The sequence below is a fragment of the Lissotriton vulgaris genome, chromosome 11, assembly GCF_964263255.1.
Source record: "Lissotriton vulgaris chromosome 11, aLisVul1.2, whole genome shotgun sequence".
NCBI lineage: Eukaryota > Metazoa > Chordata > Amphibia > Caudata > Salamandridae > Lissotriton > Lissotriton vulgaris.
Genome location: NC_141699.1, coordinates 1,050,131,081 through 1,050,150,422, shown reverse-complemented (window position 1 = coordinate 1,050,150,422; position 19,342 = coordinate 1,050,131,081). Strand labels below are relative to the sequence as shown.

The 19,342-nt window shown below is 47.4% G+C and overlaps 1 protein-coding gene across 3 annotated transcripts in view; it reads left to right on the top strand.

Moving 5' to 3' along the window:
• The window catches only part of FNDC3B (fibronectin type III domain containing 3B), a 534,350-nt gene that overhangs the window by 56,184 nt on the left and 458,824 nt on the right, over nt 1-19,342 (top strand). The window contains exon 1 of one of the 3 annotated variants that reach the window (XM_086944391.1): nt 8,251-8,411. The exons of the other annotated variants lie outside the window; for them this stretch is intronic. The gene's annotated coding sequence lies outside the window, so the exon portion shown is untranslated. Of the gene's footprint in view, nt 1-8,250; nt 8,412-19,342 lie in introns of those variants that run through there. 3 annotated transcript variants of the gene reach the window in all.

The window sequence follows — 19,342 nt, the reverse complement described above, 5'->3', positions numbered from 1 at the left end:
CATCCACCACCTCATCCACCACCTCATCCACCACCACCACATCCACCACACCCACCACCATCACTTCCACCATCACTTCCACCACCACATCCACCACCACCACATCACCACCACAACATCCACCACCACATCCACCACTTCCACCGCATCCACGACCACCACATCCACCACCTCATCCACCACCTCATCCACCACCACATCCACCACCGCATCCACCACCACCGCATCCACCACCACCGCACCCACCACCACATCCACTACAACCACCACCACATCCACTACAACCACCACCCCATCCACCACATCCACCACCACCGCATCCACCACCACATCCACTACAACCACCACCCCATCCACCACCACCACATCCACCACATCACCACCACATCCACCATCACCACCACATCCACCATCACATCCACCACCCCCACCACCACCACATCCACCATCACATCCACCATCACTGCCACATCCACCATGACATCCACCGCCACATCCACCACCACATCCACCACATCCACCACCACATCCACCACCACATCCACCACATCCACCACCACTACATCCACCACCACCACATCCACCACCACATCCACTACAACCACCACCACCGCATCCACCACCACCACCGCATCCACCACCACATCCACCACCACATCCACCACATCATCCACCACCACATCCACCACCACATCCACCACCTCATCCACCACCTCATCCACCACCTCATCCACCACCACCACATCCACCACACCCACCACCATCACTTCCACCATCACCTCCACCATGACATCCACCGCCACATCCACCACCACATACACCACATCCACCACCACATCCACCACCACCGCATGCACCACCACCACCGCATGCACCACCACCACTACATCCACCACCACATCCACTACAACCACCACCACCGCATCCACCACCGCATCCACCACCGCATCCACCACCACATCCACCACCACCACATCCACCACCACTTTCACCACATCCACCACCACCACATCCACCTCATCCACCACCTCATCCACCACCACATCCACCACATCCACCACCACTTTCACCACATCCACCACCACCACTTTCACCACATCCACCACCACCACATCCACCACATCACCACCACATCCACCATCACCACCACATCCACCATCACATCCACCACCACATCCACCACCACATACACCACATCCACCACCACCGCATCTACCACCACCGCATGCACCACCACCACCACCACACCCACCACCACTACATCCACCACCACATCCACTACAACCACCACCACCACTGCATCCACCACCACCACCGCATCCACCACCGCATCCACCACCACCACCACCACCGCATCCACCACCACCACCACATCCACCACCACATCCACCACCACATCCACCACCACATCCACCACCACATCCACCACCTCATCCACCGCCACCACATCCACCACACCCACCACCATCACTTTCACCACATCCACCACCACCACATCACCACCACATCCACCATCACATCCACCACCCCCACCACCACATCCACCATCACCTCCACCATGACATCCACCGCCACATCCACCACCACATACACCACATCCACCACCACCACACCAACCACCACTACATCCACCACCACCGCATCCACCACCACCACCGCATCCACCACCACCACCGCATCCACCACCGCATCCACCACTGCATCCACCATCACCACCACATCCACCATCACATCCACCACCATCACATCCACCACCACCACATCCACCGCCACCACATCCACCGCATCATCCACCACCACATCCACCACCACATCCACCACCATCACATCCACCACCACCACATCCACCGCATCATCCACCACCACATCCACCACCACATCCACCACCACATCCACCACCACATCCACCACCACATCCACCACTTCCACCACATCCACCACCAACACATCCACCACCTCATCCACCACCTCATCCACCACCACATCCACCACCGCATCCACCACCACCGCATCCACCACCACCATCACACCCACCACCACATCCACTACAACCACCACCACATCCACTACAACCACCACCCCATCCACCGCATCCACCACATCCACCACCACCACTGCATCCACCACCACATCCACTACAACCACCACCCCATCCACCACCTCCACATCCACCACATCACCACCACATCCACCATCACCACCACATCCACCATCACATCCACCACCCCCACCACCACCACATCCACCATCACATCCACCATCACTGCCACATCCACCATGACATCCACCGCCACATTCACCACCACATCCACCACAACATCCACCACATCCACCACCACATCCACCACATCCACCACCACATCCACCACCACATCCACCACATCCACCACCACTACATCCACCACATCCACTACAACCACCACCACCGCATCCACCACCACCACCGAATCCACCACCACATCCACCACCACATCCACCACATCATCCACCACCACATCCACCACCACATCCACCACCACATCCACCACCTCATCCACCACCTCATCCACCACCACCACATCCACCACCTCATCCACCACCTCATCCACCACCTCATCCACCACCACCACATCCACCACACCCACCACCATCACTTCCACCATCACTTCCACCACCACATCCACCACCACCACATCACCACCACATCCACCATCACATCCACCACCCCCACCACCACATCCATAATCACCTCCACCATGACATCCACCGCCACATCCACCACCACATACACCACATCCACCACCACATCCACCACCACCGCATCTACCACCACCGCATGCACCACCACCACCACCACTACATCCACCACCACATCCACTACAACCACCACCACCGCATCCACCACCGCATCCACCACCGCATCCACCACCACATCCACCACCACATCCACCATCACCACCACATCCACCATCACATCCACCACCACCACATCCACCACCACATCCACCATGACATCCACCATCACCTCCACCGCCACATCCACCACCACATCCACCACATCCACCACCACCGCATCTACCACCACCACATGCACCACCACCACTACAACCACCACCACTGCATCCACCACCACCACCACTGCATCCACCACCACCACCGCATCCACCACCACATCCACCACCACATCCACCACCACATCCACCACCACATCCACCATCACCACCACATCCACCACCACCACATCCACCACCACCACCACATCCACCACCACTTCCACCGCATCCACCACCACTTCCACCGCATCCACCACCACCACCACATCCACTACTTCCACCGCATCCACCACCACATCCACCACTTCCACCGCATCCACCACTTCCACCGCATCCACCACCACTTCCACCGCATCTACCACCACCACACCCACCACCACACCCACCACCACATCCACCACTTCCACCGCATCCACCACCACCGCATCCACCACCACCACATCCACCACCACATCCACCACCACCACATCCACCACCCTCATCCACCACTGCATCCACCATCACCATCACATACACCATCACATACACCATCACATACACCATCACATCCACCATCACATCCACCATCACATCCACCGCAACCACCACCATCACATCCACCACCATCACATCCACCACCATCACCTCCACATCCACCATGAAATCCACCACCACATCCACCACCACATCCACCACCACATCCACCACCACATCCACCACCGCATCCACCACCGCATCCACCACCACATCCACCACCACATCCACCACCGCATCCACCACCACCACATCCACCACCTCATCCACCACCTCATCCACCACCTCATCTGCCACCGCATCCACCACCACATCCACCACACCCATCACCACATCCACCACCACATCCACCACACCCATCACCACATCCACCACCACATCCACCACACCCATCACCACATCCACCACCACTTTCACCACATCCACAACCACCACATCCACCACCACCACCACATCCACCCCCACATCCACCCCACATCCACCCCACATCCACCACCACCACCACATCCACCATTACCACCACCACCACATCCACCACCATATCCCCCAGATCCACCACCACCACATCTATATGTGTGTAGCTCTGTGTGTGTGTAGGTGCAAATGCAATGTTCTTGGATTTTCGTCACAATAAAATACACTGAACATAATCTTCACAAAAGTTATTTACAAACGTTTAAGCTATTGCCATTATAGGTTACAATAACTTTTATTTAAGTATTAATTATTTACAAAATTAAAAGACATTGTTATTTGTAATATCAAGACATCTAAGTCACGTAAATACAACACACATTGCATTACAAATGCTATAGGTGTCACATTTGCAAAAGTTAAAACTATTGACATTGTAACTGACAAAGCTATTAATTTTGCTACTTTCAAAACAAACACATAAATAAAAAAAGTGTCATTTACAATACCAATAGCTCAAACTTTCCTAATGCGAGACCTATTGCATTTCCAATGCTTGTTTAGTTGGCGGGCCTGCATGGTCTGGTATCTGGTACTCTGGCTAGCTCCCTAGTTAGAAAGGGTGGGAGAGATGTAGACCAGTGTTACTTTGGGTTGCGGTTGAAGGCCTCCTTGGACAAAAAATCTGTACAAATCCTTGCTTTCTTTTGAAGACCTTGCATTGCCTGGCCAATAAATGTGGTTCTAATATGTTTTGGTTTTTTTTTTATACGCTAATATGGACATGTGCCCCACTAATAGGCTTTCAGTACTATGCACTTGAATTTGACCATGATTCCACTTGGGTTCACAGGGAGTTACTTGAGTTCTTACCGTGCCATGGTGATGTGGTACTTTTGTCTCGCGCGCAGACATATTCTAACAGCTTGGCTTTGGTGGTCTGTGTTTGAAGTGCCTATGCGCGGATTGCTTTGCAATGTTCAAGTCAGGACAACGCCAGTGTATACTAAAAAAAAGATCCCTGGATGTGTGAGAGACCTCTACCTATGAATGACACAGAATTTTCTGTGCCAATAAAAGTACATAACTAGAATAGATGGGAAATGCCAAGCACAAAAATATTCGTTTACGAAGCACGGGCGGTGCCGCTCTTGTGATTTCCACTCAGTGAATAATGTTCATAAGGGTGTGAATTTTTGGAGCAATACAAGCCGGTGGTTGTTTCTTATGGTGATAATGTGCTCAGCAAAGGAGAGTCAGTCAATCCAAAAACAGAAATTTTCACGCCCATGCTCCGTAAAAGGTAATCTGTGCGCTTGGCGTTTTCCATCACCAGAATTCTAGTTGTGTACTCTAATTGGCACCAAAAATTCTGTGTCATTCATAGGTTGTTGTCTCTCACACATCCAGTGATCTTATTTTGGTATACAGTTGTGTCACCAGCCTTGTTTTGTGAGAATTCCTCTGGAAATTGAATCCGTGAAACAAGACTACCCTGGCAGGGATCACATATGAGGTAACCTAGAGAACACCACATGCAATCTTTTCTGGAAGATGAGGTGGAAGAAACGATGGTTGAAGTAAACAATTATTTGAGTTTGAAGGCTTTTCCAGTCACCGCCACCCTCTTACACATAGCATTCGGGAGGATCATGTGCCTACCTTCACATACGCTGACGACAGAGCTAGACAACTGGTGCTTCCATTTGGTTTGGGCTCTGGGAGTAAAGGCACACTTCAGTGATATTTGCCAATGAAGAGTGCCCGCCTCTGAAAGGTATATGTTAATGTGGTCTACTGTGAAGGATTTTATGGATCCTTTGAGTTGGACCTTTGAAATAAATTGGTGGTTTGTCAGTTGTATGGGGACCTTTTCAACAACTAGGAGGTCATTAGGATGTAGGGTGGATCGCCACCGCCGCATGGCGGTGGCGATCCGCACTACATCCTTCCCCGCCTGCCACCCATTTACCGCCCACCACATTAGTAAGGCGGGGTTTACCGTGGCGGACGGGTAGTTTAATATGGTGGCGGTGTCTGCAAGACAGCACCAGCCATATTATTATAGGGGCGGAAACATGCCTTTCTGTGGCGGTGAGGCATGCAAAGTTCTCTTATGGGGCCCCGATGTAGGCCCCCAGGGAATCAGGGGGGTGGGGGTGTACATGGGGGGGTACCACTCTTCTCTATCTCTCATAGAAGGACAATTGTCCAGGCGCTGATAGGATCCAGACTGGACTACGCGAACGTGCTCTATCTCGGCCTCCCTGACTATCTCTTGTCCCATTTGCAGGTGGTGCAGAACTCTGCGGCACGGGCAATTTTTGGTCTCAGCCGTAGATCCCATGCGTCTGGGATCCTGCAATCGCTCCACTGGCTGCCCATTCGACAGCGTATTTTTTTAAGACCCTCACAATTGCATTTAAGGCTCTGCATGGCAAGGGCGCGCGATACTTGAGGAACAGGATTGGCTTTCACCATCCAGCCAGAGCTCTTCGCTCAGCTTCACTGGCCTTGGCCAGAACACCGGCCATTAAAAAAGCCCGTACCGGCGGTCGTTCGTTTAAATATCTGGCGCCCAAGGCCTGGAACGACTTGCCAGTGGCCTTAAGGAGAATTGACAATCTACTATCTTTTAGAAAAGAGCTCAAGACATGGCTCTTCAGCCAGTAATCTCATCTGTGTCTTCCTTTTGTGCTATAATTGGTCTGCCAGCGTCGGGACACTCTGTCTGAGTAGCTGAGCGCTATACAAATCCCTTAATAACATAACATAACATAACATAACTATGGTACCCCCCTGCATTGTCATGGACATGGTGGCAGGCGCCTCGCGGTGCCTTTCCCCTTGTGCATGAGAATGCATGCAGTGTATTCCCAGCATTGTGGCGGGCCATGCTGTGAGCACCGCCCGCCACAATTCTGGGAATGGAGGATGCCACTGGCACGGTGGCAATGGCATCCTAATCGTCGGGGCGGGACTGCGGCACCACAGGCGGTCGGTCCCAGCACTGCTAGGGTGTCGGCCCGCCGTCCTAATGGCCCCCCCTAGGGTCGGATTGTCTTTTGCAGTGGAGTTGAAATTGATCCTTGCAAAATGGGCATGTTCAATATTTCTATATTGTCATGTACAAAGATGTGAGTGAGTCCACCGCTTCTCAGATTTTTCTATGGTGGTTAAAGGCACAGGCTGTCATATGTATGAAGCTTATATGTATGAAGCTTATATAGCGCATGACTTACCCTGGGGCATCTCCGCGCTTGCTTAGGGAACCCGTCCTGGTATTCCCCTGTGAGATAACCCTGGCAAGGTATCCACAAGGTGAAAGCCAGGCATCCCACCGCGAGGGGCCGATCCAGAAATATAACCCTATTCAAACACATGTGCAAAGGGATGCTCTCGTTTCCAGCAGTTTTAGAAAAGGGGGGGGGGCTCTGGCATTTGAAGGATACCTCCCCTTTCAACCTGCATTCAGACAGTTTGTGGGTAAAACAGTGCTTAATTTGCGCCAGTGGTTTCCTGTGCACGGTACCGGAACTTAATTATCAACACTGGCGCTTGTGGCAGTCTGCCACAAGGTGGCACTGTTTGGAGATGACCACAACAACAGGTAATTATTAATTCAATATACATTAAAAAATACTATGACCTACCGCCCACACCATTCTTACATGTTTGGGAACCTCAAATAGAATTGTGACACTTGTATGAGTGTGATGGTTAATAGTTGTGTTGTCACTATCATTGCCAGCTTAGCAGGAGCAATGGATGGTGCAAATGCAGTGGCCTCCACACGAGAGCCCTGGCAACTAATGTTGTACAAATTAAGCACTGAGGTAATTGAGATCAAAACTCAAGTTCATATACTCCCCTCCTGGTCTTGTTGTTTAACGTGACGCTGACTTGGGACCCACACAGCGCCATCAAAGTTAGAGGCAAATGTGGAACCAAAGAGGACACGCAACACGGGTCCCCCCTCCTCCCCAGTGCCACACTGGATGGTACTAATTTCATTTGCAATGGACAGCAGTGGCCGGCATGTGCACTGTGGGGTAAAATCAAGCACAAACTTTGTAAACATAAATAAATGCAAAGAAACAGCTAACAATCCAGTTGAAGAAAAAGCACTGGATTGCAGCTGAATTCCACAGAAACATTGCATCATAAGATTAAACACCCAGCCCCCGCACACTGACGGTAAGTGGAATGAACCACTGAAACATTAATAATAAACTAAACACAAACATTTGCACAACTTGCATAATGATTAGATTTCCAACCTGTCATCCCTGCACCAGGACAGCTAAAGTCTGTGTAAGGATATTCCCTCTCCGCCATGAAGCAAACAGTAAAGGCCTCTCTGCTTGCTCACCGTCTCTGCCGCTTTCGCTAGCAGGAAAGAAGCGTTCTATGCAAAAAAAAAACTGTGCGGTGTAAAACTCCGCCATTGAAGTAAGTCGGCATTAGTCTCCTTACGAAAATGTGCTAGGCTGGTGTTTCCTATCTACTGTAGAATCAGGCTCATTTGGTTGCATTTTGGTTTTCCAGGGCCACTAGAGCTTTGCAATTTTTTTATCCCTTTTTCAAGCTTTTTATTTTTTTAAATTTTTTGTACTTTTTATTAAATATTGCTTCGCAGTACTTACTGGCCTTTTGCATATTACCCATGCGTTTGGCACTTAAAAAAGTATATTTAATTGAAATTCACTTTTAATTAAAATGTCATCTTATGTTTTTTTCAACTGGTGATTAATCAAGCGGGTATGGTGTAGAAATAGCAATGATCCTAGATCAGGTTTATCAGTATTATGAACATACATGAGGGGTATATTTTATTCTGAAAACTTCTTCAAACTGTGGGCTTGAGATTTGTGGGCAAGGTCATTTTTGTAATGCTTATACATATACAAATCTAATGGTGTTCACTGCATTTATCATGTTATTTCTTTTATTTACTTAAATCAATTTATACTTCTACTGCTCAGATACCAACACGTTCTTGGTTTTTAGCTGTTCATTAAGAGCTGCCCGGAAAATGGGCCGGTATTAACCTACCCCAGGAGATACTAATCCGATTTATAGGGGTAACTCCGAAGGAGCGGGGAAAACTTGTTTCAATAGGCAGTTTCCTTTTTTTTTTATATATATAAGATTGACTTTGCTAATTCCCTTCCAGTGAAAATTGGCAAAATGTGTTTTCCAAAGTTTAGAATAAAGAACACTTATATCTGAATTAGTTGAATGTGGTCCCTTTAACATTGGGAAGAAAATCATAAACTTATAGTTAACATGTCAGAGCTTAACTTTACTTGCACCACAGCTGATGCCCCCACTTGTGTATCAAGCGCCATGTCTTCTGCTGCCTTCTGTGCCTCGTCTGTATATTTGGGATCTAGTCGCTGTGGAGGGCAAAAAGGTGACTGTACCCATGATGGATCAAAAAGACAAAGCTACTGAGGCGAATATTGAAGATACGCTCTGGAGTAGCAAAAGGAGGGCGCAGCATGGAAATAGACAACAGACTTGAGCAACTGCCATGCGTACGTTTGATCTTTTAGCGCATCTGTATAGGACTAAAGAGCCGCTGAGCAAAATCGTTCATATTCCTTTCTTTACTGGGGGACAGGAACTTTTTAATTGATTTTCCCACTATACCTACTTTAACCCTTCGTGTTGAGGTATTGCTTGTCCATGACTTTTGAATGGAACCGTATGAGGTATTAGTGTGTTGAGAAAATTGTTTCTGAAATCAGGCAAGGAAAGAGGTGTGTTGATAGTGGCTTCAGACACAGGGTCATTTTTACAGGATGGACAGTGTCTACAGCCTGGACACGGTCACACTTACCATCTGAGTAGTCGTTGCCTATTGCATGTCCCACAGTCCAGGCTCAACAGTGCTGTCTTGGTGTTTGCCACCAGTTTTTCTCCTACCGCAGACATTCTTACCCTGCTCCAGTACAGATTGTAGCCCATATGATGGGAGTTCCTTACGCATGATGAGCCTACTCAGTTAACACCAACGACTAATAACTAATTGGATATTAAGTTCATGACTCTTTGAGGGGTATGAATGCCCAGGTTTAGGCTAGCATTTTTAAAGGTACATCACCCACAACTCTACCTACCATTCAAGGTTTTATGACATCCAGCTACCTCGTTGTATCGTTGGGTAGAAATAATGAAATGCCGAAGAACATGGTGCTTTTGCGTTGACTTTGAGAGTCAGTAATAATTTGTAGAAAAACGCAGTTTAGTGATTTGTCTTGTAAAAATCATTTTGTTCATTTGAATTTTTTTTAATGTTATTTTCTTGCAACATTTCAAAACAAGAGTAGTTTTTCTTTTATGCCTCTTAGTAAGTTCAGCTACTGCTAGGGTAGCTCCAATGCCTGGATACCGTGGTAACTGGCTCAAGATCTTAAACCCATGAACATCTGAAGACTATTTGCTTGCAAGAAGTTTAGGTGTTGTAGCACGCCTACTCACCCGTGAGGGTCTCAAGGCACTGAGGGGGGCAAATGAAGGAGCAAGCATGCATATTCTTCCTTAAATTGCTGTCACACTTATGTTCTAGATTTTGGTGGCACTGCTGTAAACCATTTATTGCATCCACTTCATTTTAACTATGGAAATGGTCTATACCCAGTGCTTAAATTGAGCCAGTGGTTTCCAGTGCTCAGCACCAACACTTAATCATCAACACCAGTGCTTTTCATGAGCAACAGTTAAGGACACATTAATTTACGGAGAGAATAAGAGGTTTGCCCAGAATCACAGGATGTTGAGCGACGCCGAGACCCGAACCGGGTTCCCCAGCTCTGAAGTTGGCAGCTCTCGCCATTATGCCTCATCCTCTCCTCACTTTCATGGTTAGTACTTGGTTCTGTTTTATGTGGTCCTAACGGGAGAAATGGGCTGGTGCATGCTGCCTCCTGACAAAGAGACCAGGCACTGATTTCTTTTGACAAATTAACCACTGGTTATGATATTTCTCAGACCATGTAATCCTCTTAAATAGTTTGTTGTAGTGGCTCAAGATTTTTTTCCTGAGTTTTCATTTTTGTCTCACACGACAAGCTTGTTCAGTTAGCATATCACATCACCTCTCACGTAAGTCAGCTGTGTTGTATGTTGCGCGTAAATTATCCATTTACGCTCTTATATTGTCACCGGCCCTATCAGCACCTTCTCAAAATATTCTAAAGGCAAATCTGAATCTTCCTTACACCTCTTTCTGTACTACTTCAACTTTGGACAAACACTGCTTGCTGGCGACAGCATCAGCAGGCGTCCCTCTAGGTCCTGGCAGGCTAAGATTTAGGCCCCGCCCACCTCACTGTCCACCAAACACCTTGGATTTTATATAAGGCGATGCTCTCAAGCCTTTCATGGTGATTTAATAAAAAGAAAATGCACCGACTGTACAACATAACTTTCAAACTCCATAAACAAAACACACATGCACCTTGATTCCAGGAGGACTAGGTCTGCAGAGTGATTAGGCTCTGCATGCCGATTGGTCACCAGGAAACAGTCACTTATTGCATCTCAAATCTTCTCTAAACGTAAGACAGATCAGTGGTTTGAGCTCTTGCAGGTGGCACCTTTTTGAATTCCAGTTCTGACCCCGCCTTTCATCCAGTTGGTTAGATACACTGAGTTCCTTAAGTTGTGTAGTGGTTACCCTTGTTATTCATTCCACTGTATAAACGAAAGACGCTTTGAAGGAACCACTCATTAAATCAAGATCTAGAGCAACGTCTTGTACCATAATTTGATTTTCAGGTCTGTAAAAGCTAAGATCTGGTCTACAGACTGTATAAAGGAAGCAAACCTCCAGTAGAAGGTCTGCTATAAATCTAGAGCTTCCGTTTCAGTCGCGGCCCTTCCCCTGCCGAAGTGGCGAGGCGGAGGGGGAGGGCGAGGAGTTTGGGTAACAAAATAAAACTTGCTTGATCGCCGCCGCCGTCCGCTCCATCGTGCTCTTCCTGCTTCTGGGACAGGCTCCCAGACTGCACTGCAGCCAATCATGATGCGGCAGGAAAGAAACGTCAGGACTGGCCTGGGTGTTATGGCTTTGCACTCCCAGGCAGACTGGGAGCCTGTGCCTGCTATCTCCAGCCCCAGTAATGCAGCTGGGACTGGAGAAAGCTTCACTGCGCATGAGATGTTTGGCCGGCCACTACCACTCCCCCACCAAAGAGTCATCCCCCTGGACCAGCCCCCAAGACTCGTCAAAGTCCTGGGGGCGGGCCCAGGGGGATTAAAATAAAACGATAATGAAAAAATGTATCATTGTTTTATTTGTGGGTGGTGGCAGGGGGGGTAGGTGGCGCTCTTCCACCCTAATGGAGGAGCCGCCGCTGTTACGTTTGTCGGCTCATATGAGAGGAGTACAATGGGAGGAGGTGCTGAGAGTTGCTCATTTGCATTTTAAGATGTCCTGAGGGACATATAACCGGTTGCACTCGCGGTTGAAGTGCTTTTTGTTAATGAAAACCCGTAAGTATTTTCCCATAGTAAAAGAAGTTCTTAACTGGTGCCAAAGGAACACTTGGTGTATGGCCCATCCCACTTAAAAACCACTGGAAATTCCAATAGATTTGGCTCGGGCAAGCTTGTGCAATGGATAAATGTTTTTCTGTTTTATTGCATGCACATGCTGCAGAAAGAAAAATCTGAAAATGAAAACTTGCTGTCAATATGCGATTGTAGGCTTGCAGCATACAATGTAAATTAAATATATATATATATATATGTGGTGTGTGTGTGTGTGTGTGTGTGTATGTGTATATATAAATATATATATGTGTGTGTGTGTCTATATATGTGTATATTTAATATCTATATATCTACACACTAACCATCACTTTTTAGTTTTAATGCACATTTATTTGTATTTATTTCTTTATTTCTTTATTTTTAACACTTATAACACTTATAAAGCGCACTAATACCAACCGGTGTCCTGGCGCTGTCCAGGAAAATGTGTTTATTAATGGTGCAACGAAAATATACTATTGCCTGCAGCCCGATCTATATTTTAAACATGCAAGGATGGCTAAAAAAAATAATAATCTGATGTGTGCGTGTGAGCATGGAAAATGCAGTTAATCACAGTGCAAGAGAGTCACGTGGGCTGGTGCGATATGATGTATGCTGTGGTAGGTGGAAGCAAAGGGTGACGACAGCTGATCAGATCATTGGATGAAGTGGGCAGACCTAAAGACCCTCTATTTATGAATATATGTATCTCCTTTTAGTTAATGATTGGTTTATTTCTTGCATGAGGTTGGCAAGATCACTAAAGGCCATACTTAAAGTGAGCATTGTCAGAGCCAATAGGCCTTTCCCTGTAATGAAAGCACCAGGTCATTAATATAGCTCTGCTGTGTGAAACCAAGGAGTTGAGGCTTTTGACAGGTGTCAGACGTCTTAGTAGAATCTGGTGATAGAGAAACATAAGCAGAGATGGTGCAGTCGGTTATCCCAAATGGTAAACCACCATGATCACCCCACTCCTCTCTCCACCCGTAGAGTGAATTGAGGTATGAAATGACCCTAATATAAAGAGGTACATCTTAAGGATTTTGGGGGGCCCTGGGCAAACGTATTTGGGGGGCCCCTTCGGAACATCTTGAATTTATGATTCAGTTTCAGCTTTTTTTTTTTTTCCCGTAATTTTTTATTGCAAAAAGATATATTTACATGGAACATAACATTTAATGACTTCTTTGGCCAAGTCACTGACCATGCACAGACAAACTCTTCAAATGCTAAATTTGTTTACATCCAATATTCATGGATAGTGAAGTTTGTTTTCAATATCCTTGTGTTTGCTTTGTTCGTCTTAAGTGGGAAGGGTATTCCCGGATGTGGGTCCCCTGCTCACTTTGCCACTGGATTCAAGCTAGCCTGGCTGATGAGGAGTGTTAACCCAAAACCGGTCCTCGGAAACTTGTTTCCGTTCCAGGGAAGACCTGGCTTGGCAGTTCAGGCTGGACTGTTCCCATGAGGCACAGGGTCAAGACAGATTTGCATATAGCTGGGTTCAAACTGGGTTGGCGGAGTGAGCTAAAGAACAATGATGGATTCAACCCGGTTGTGTAACGTTACAACTCATGCCATTACAACGCATGCTGTTACAAAGCATACCTTTACCGCGATTTGCTGTTGGGCTGCGCTGGAAGTTAGAATATTATGATTTTCTATTCCAACTCCAGTGTGTGCAACAGTAGGTTAACTCCAACACCTTCTACCCCCTGCAACAAGCCATTTGCGTTGTAACGGCATGCGTTGTAACGCTTCCGTTGTAAAGGCTGTTTCCCATTCAACCCAGATCTGTGACTGGAGGGAAGTGTCTGACAAGTTTTGGCGCTCCGTCCATCATCTCTTTGTGTTTGCTTCAATATTGTTCCACAGCAGCAGCTCACTAGCATTACTGCAAGTAATCTCTGCGACACTTCCCATTTCTCATATGTGAGGTTCGGTTTTGATCTAAAATAAACTGTAAAAAAAAATGTTGCATTAAACATAAACACAACATTTTTTTGCAAAATGTCTGTAATAGACACTCAAATATCACCCACGTTAAAATTAAAGGAAGATGGCATTTAAAAAATCTGTTTAAGAATCATTCAAGGTCATCAGGGCAGGACTCTGGAGACCAGAACGGGTTCTAGGGGGCCCCCTGAAAGGCTGGCGACCTGAGCCCACTTTGCCCATGCTTTATAACATCACTGAATGTAACCCGGCCAACCTTAGAATAAGCTGCAGTGTGTTATTATTCCAAAGTAACGTGGGTGCTTGTCACTAGCAGTTCAGTGTCCCCGGTCATGATTCAACCAGTCATTTCAAATAAGTCGGATGAGTCCTTCCATAATTATGTGGTGGTGTCAGGACATACAGAGGATTGCCCCAGAACTCCTCATCCAAGATAAAGCTTAAATTTGACTAGCATTTGAAAAAACTTTAAGGTTCTAGTGTGCTGTCTCCTTGAACATTTTCCATGTAGTTCCTGACCACATAGGTTCATTTTGTAGGGAGGTGTGGCTCACTGGTTAGAGGCGGCAGACCCGAGTGCAGAGAACGGCCCGGGACCAGGGTTCGATTCCCGACGCGGCAGGGTCTTGGACCAGGATCAGCGGACTGATAATTCTCGCATCGGTGCCCACTCCGACCAGGGAGCACACTCGGCAACTCTGGGCATTAGCTTGCCTCATCTCTACAACGGCCCCCCACAGACGCCAGGGATGCCTGGTTTCACCCTGGAGATACCCAGAAAAGGGACCATCTCACAGGGAAAACCAGGACGGGTTCCCCAGCGGTCTACAGCGCCGGGACACTCGGGTAGAGTAACTGTGCGCTATACAAGTATCCCACATTTACATTTACATTTGTCTGGTAAAATAACAGGCTGCCTCACAATGTGGCCTAGGACGGTACGTTTTTGATTGGGTCTTCTGTTGCGGGTGCCTTGGGGAATAACTTTCCAGGGGACCAAGAGATGGTCTGAGGGAGGCAGAGAATCTGTGAAGCCACTTGTGGCAGTGAGGGATCTAAGACTTTGCGAACAAAGGAACAGTGGAAATGGACGTCCTTCTGCCTATAACCCCGATACCATGCACCCCAACAAAAGAAACTGAGCTACTCTTGTTGAGTTTGAGTACTGAGCGTGGTGACTGCAACCAAAAGTACAGGCGAAGATTCATCAACCCCTTCGATGCTCATGACGGAACGGTTCCGTCATGAGCATCGGTTGAGCTGTGCTCATGACAAAACCGTTCCGTCATGACCACACCCATTTCCATTAGGGGTCAGCACCGGGCGGTAAATCGTACCGCACCGATGTGGTTAAGAGTGTTACAGATGGGGATTTATCAGCTAAGTACTGTGTATGGATATCTTTTTCTATCAAATTAGGCATTTACACAAACTGAAAAAATACTATAGTAAAAAGAAAACACAATATCACTAATTTTTACAGCAGAATAAACTGAAATTTGTATTTGTAACATTGAAAACACTCACCGACCTGTCCGAACCAGTCGATGCATATTGGATATCCCTAACAATTTGATGTTAAGTCCTTCAAAGGGAGACTAGAACTGACACTCATATCTAGGGGTGGGTGCAAATTCTGCTTCGCCAGCGGAGGTTTACCCCCTCCACATGGAACGCTAAACTCCGCCATGTGGCAGAGTTTTTTCTCACACGCGGCTCGCCAACATTAAGTTGCCAGGCGCCAGCAAGAATTTGCATCCCCTAGCTCGATTTTCAGGCTCTAGAACATTTCAGTACTGGCAGCCCTGGCAGGTCGCGACCGTCCGCGTTGAGAAAGCTGCAGCACAAGTAGAAAATAAAATCAAAGCAGCACCCTCTGGCACCCTGCGTTGTGCCATTCGCTCTGATTTTTCCAGAGCAGAACGAGCTCCCGGTGCTAAAAATCCACACGAGCAGCGTGGCGCGAGAATTCTGCCCGCTTGCGGAACTCCGTGGAATCTTGCTCAGTTTTTATGTAACTCCTTGGGTTCCGCCCACCTCTACTCAGGGCTCGAGTCGGGGTACCACGCGGGTGGACGGCGTCCCCCCACTTCTTTTAACTTATTTTACTGGGTGGACGCCGTCCCCCCTGCCCAAAAGCAGGACTGGACAATGATTGCGTTACTTACCGGACCGGCCGCCCCGTCGATCTCCCAACCTTGACGTACTTCGTGCATACGTTCACTCAGTTTCTTATTTCCTTTACCGAGTTTGCCAGTGAAGTGCAGTTCTTTTCGTCTTTCTTGGAACAAAATGGTTTCCCTTAAAAAGGGAATTGCAGCATTCCCTATGAGTGTGTTATTTTACATTGATAGAAGTCTATGTTTTTTAACTTTCGTGACGTCACTTCCTGTTGTGACGTCACTTCCTATCTTTGAGCATCCCCCCACTTCTTTATTTAGGACTTGTGCCCTGCCCCATCTCATATCTACACTTTCACCAAACTTTCTCACAGGAAATAAAATCAGTACTTTCCAGCACCATTTGAAGAAAGACCTGGATTAACTTGAAAAAAACGGTATCCAAAATAATTTTTTACAGTCGAGCAGCAACACACCCTCTCCAATTTAATACATAAGAACAATTGGGTAGGTTATCCTCTGCATGAAAGATCCAGCTATTTAATTTACGGGCACGTGCTATTCACATCGAGTTGCACAATCCGAGGGATGGTTCAGTGGGTTCTTTTTCACAGCTATGTCTTGGCTGTTAAACTCCAGAAGTAAGTTCACAAATGCATTTCGCTGAAGCTGCAGTTTTGTACTGGAATATGCGGTAACATGTTGAGGCTTGCAAAGTTCATACAGATTTTTGAATATGAATTCCCGGCATTCGCCTGTGGCTACCTGAGGTAAATCCTATTTTTAGTTTTCTTTTAAAAGCCTGAATGCTTTGTGACGACGTCTAATGTACAGACATGCTTTTATTATGTGGCAGAAATCACACGTGCGCTGTCAACTGTGAGTTAAAGGCCTTGTGTTCTGAGTTTTTTTTAGGTTTTTGGCAATGCGCCCAGCCCAGTGACTCATCCTGTGATGTTGTTAAGGCCTGCTACACATCTGTTGCTTACACCATAATGTTGGGGTAAACAATCAATTGTTCTTTCACAGTCATTAAAAGCTCAGTGGGTACAATACCAGTGGCAGAGAGGTGTGTGTAACTTGCAGATCATGGCTGAATGACCTGGGGGTAGGAATTTGACCAGCCTAGCCGGTCAGTTTTCTGCAGGGTACTTTGCGAACTGTTGATTCTTTACTGTATTGTAATTTTATTTATATAGCGCTTACTACCCTTAAGAGGCATCGAAACGCTTTTCGGCAAGAAGCACGCTAATCCGGAACCCAACAAGAATTAGTGGTGGATTAGTATAGAGAAATTTGAGTTTGTTTGAGCGGGGACCATGTGAGTCTGTTAGTTGGATTTAAAAGGATGATGGGGAGATAGAAGAGGGAAGAGTCTCTAATGTTATATGGGATAAAGTACCCCTGTTGTATGATAGATGGCTACTTCAAGTCACCGAAGAGTACCATGAGCCTGTAGAGGTAGAACATAGAAGGTTGCAGATCATGGACCCTTATGAGATCAGCGTCCTGTGAAGTTGGGGAGAGGAGTTGACCTAACTGCTAGGGCGGTCGGCTTCGAATCTGGGGAACCGGGTTCGAGTCTCGGCAATGATGCCTACCACTGTGATTCTGAGCAAATCACTTAGGGGCAGATTTACAAGCCCCTTGCGACACTTTTACGCCGCCGTTGCGTCACTTTTGTGACACAGCGGCAACGTAAACAATGCGCCACGTTGCAACTTATTTACAACGTGACGCATCTAGGCAGATGCGTCAAGTTGTAAAGCCCTGCGCCACATGAAACCTGCGTCAGGTTTCATGTGGGCGTTCTGTTGCAGGGTGGGCGTTCCCTCACAGGAAAGCCCAGTAAAACTAACGCAGTGACATCTACAAGATGTCACTGAGTCAGTTTTACGACGCTGCTGCGTCAAATTCTTACGCCTGCCGGAAGCAGGCGTATGGAGTGACGCACCACGTTGACTATGGGTGGCCCCTGTGCATTGCAGGAGTTGTGTCGCGCTTTTGACACGACTCCAGCAATGCGACGCCCATACGCCACAAGATGCGTCACGCATCTTCCCTTCCTTGCACCATTGTAAATGCGGCACATCTGTAATGGCGGAAGGAGAGGATTGCATAACGCATCTCTTCTGGCGCATCCCTGCTGATTTGAAGAGATGCGTCAGAACATATAAATGTGCCCCTTAATCTCCCCCGTGCCTAACAAAATATGAATGTGTCTTTGTGTAACGAAACTGGTGCTATGTAAAGGGCTCTAATACCCGATTCGGGTCAAGTTTTTGCTATATAAAACTCGGTAAAAAAAAAAAAAGTGACATGTAATCTCCTTTTTATGTGCATTTGGGAGTATTTTGTTGTGTAATGTAGGTGGTTATAGCTGCCAAGTGGTGTCATGTTTGGTAGGACTCTTGACTGTTGGGAGAAGACACATAACTGCATTCTGGGAGTCCTAGACCCGTGTTAAAGCAAAAGCCCCAATGGGTGTTGGAGTAAAAGCCTAGACTGGTTAAAAGTATCACACCTGACGTAAAAACCCTTGTATCTCACCCATTACTTTGAAAAACTCAGCTGGTATGGGCAACAAAGGAGAAAAGTGACATATTGAGCAGTTTACCTGTGGGGAAAAAAAGCTACTGTGTTACGTCTGCTCATTTAGGAGAGGAAAATAACTGAGCCTTGAGGGAGTGTGCTCTTTGACCCCCTCAAAGCTGCTGAGTGGCATGAGTTGAGTGGAGTGGTAAAGAACAATTTGCTGCT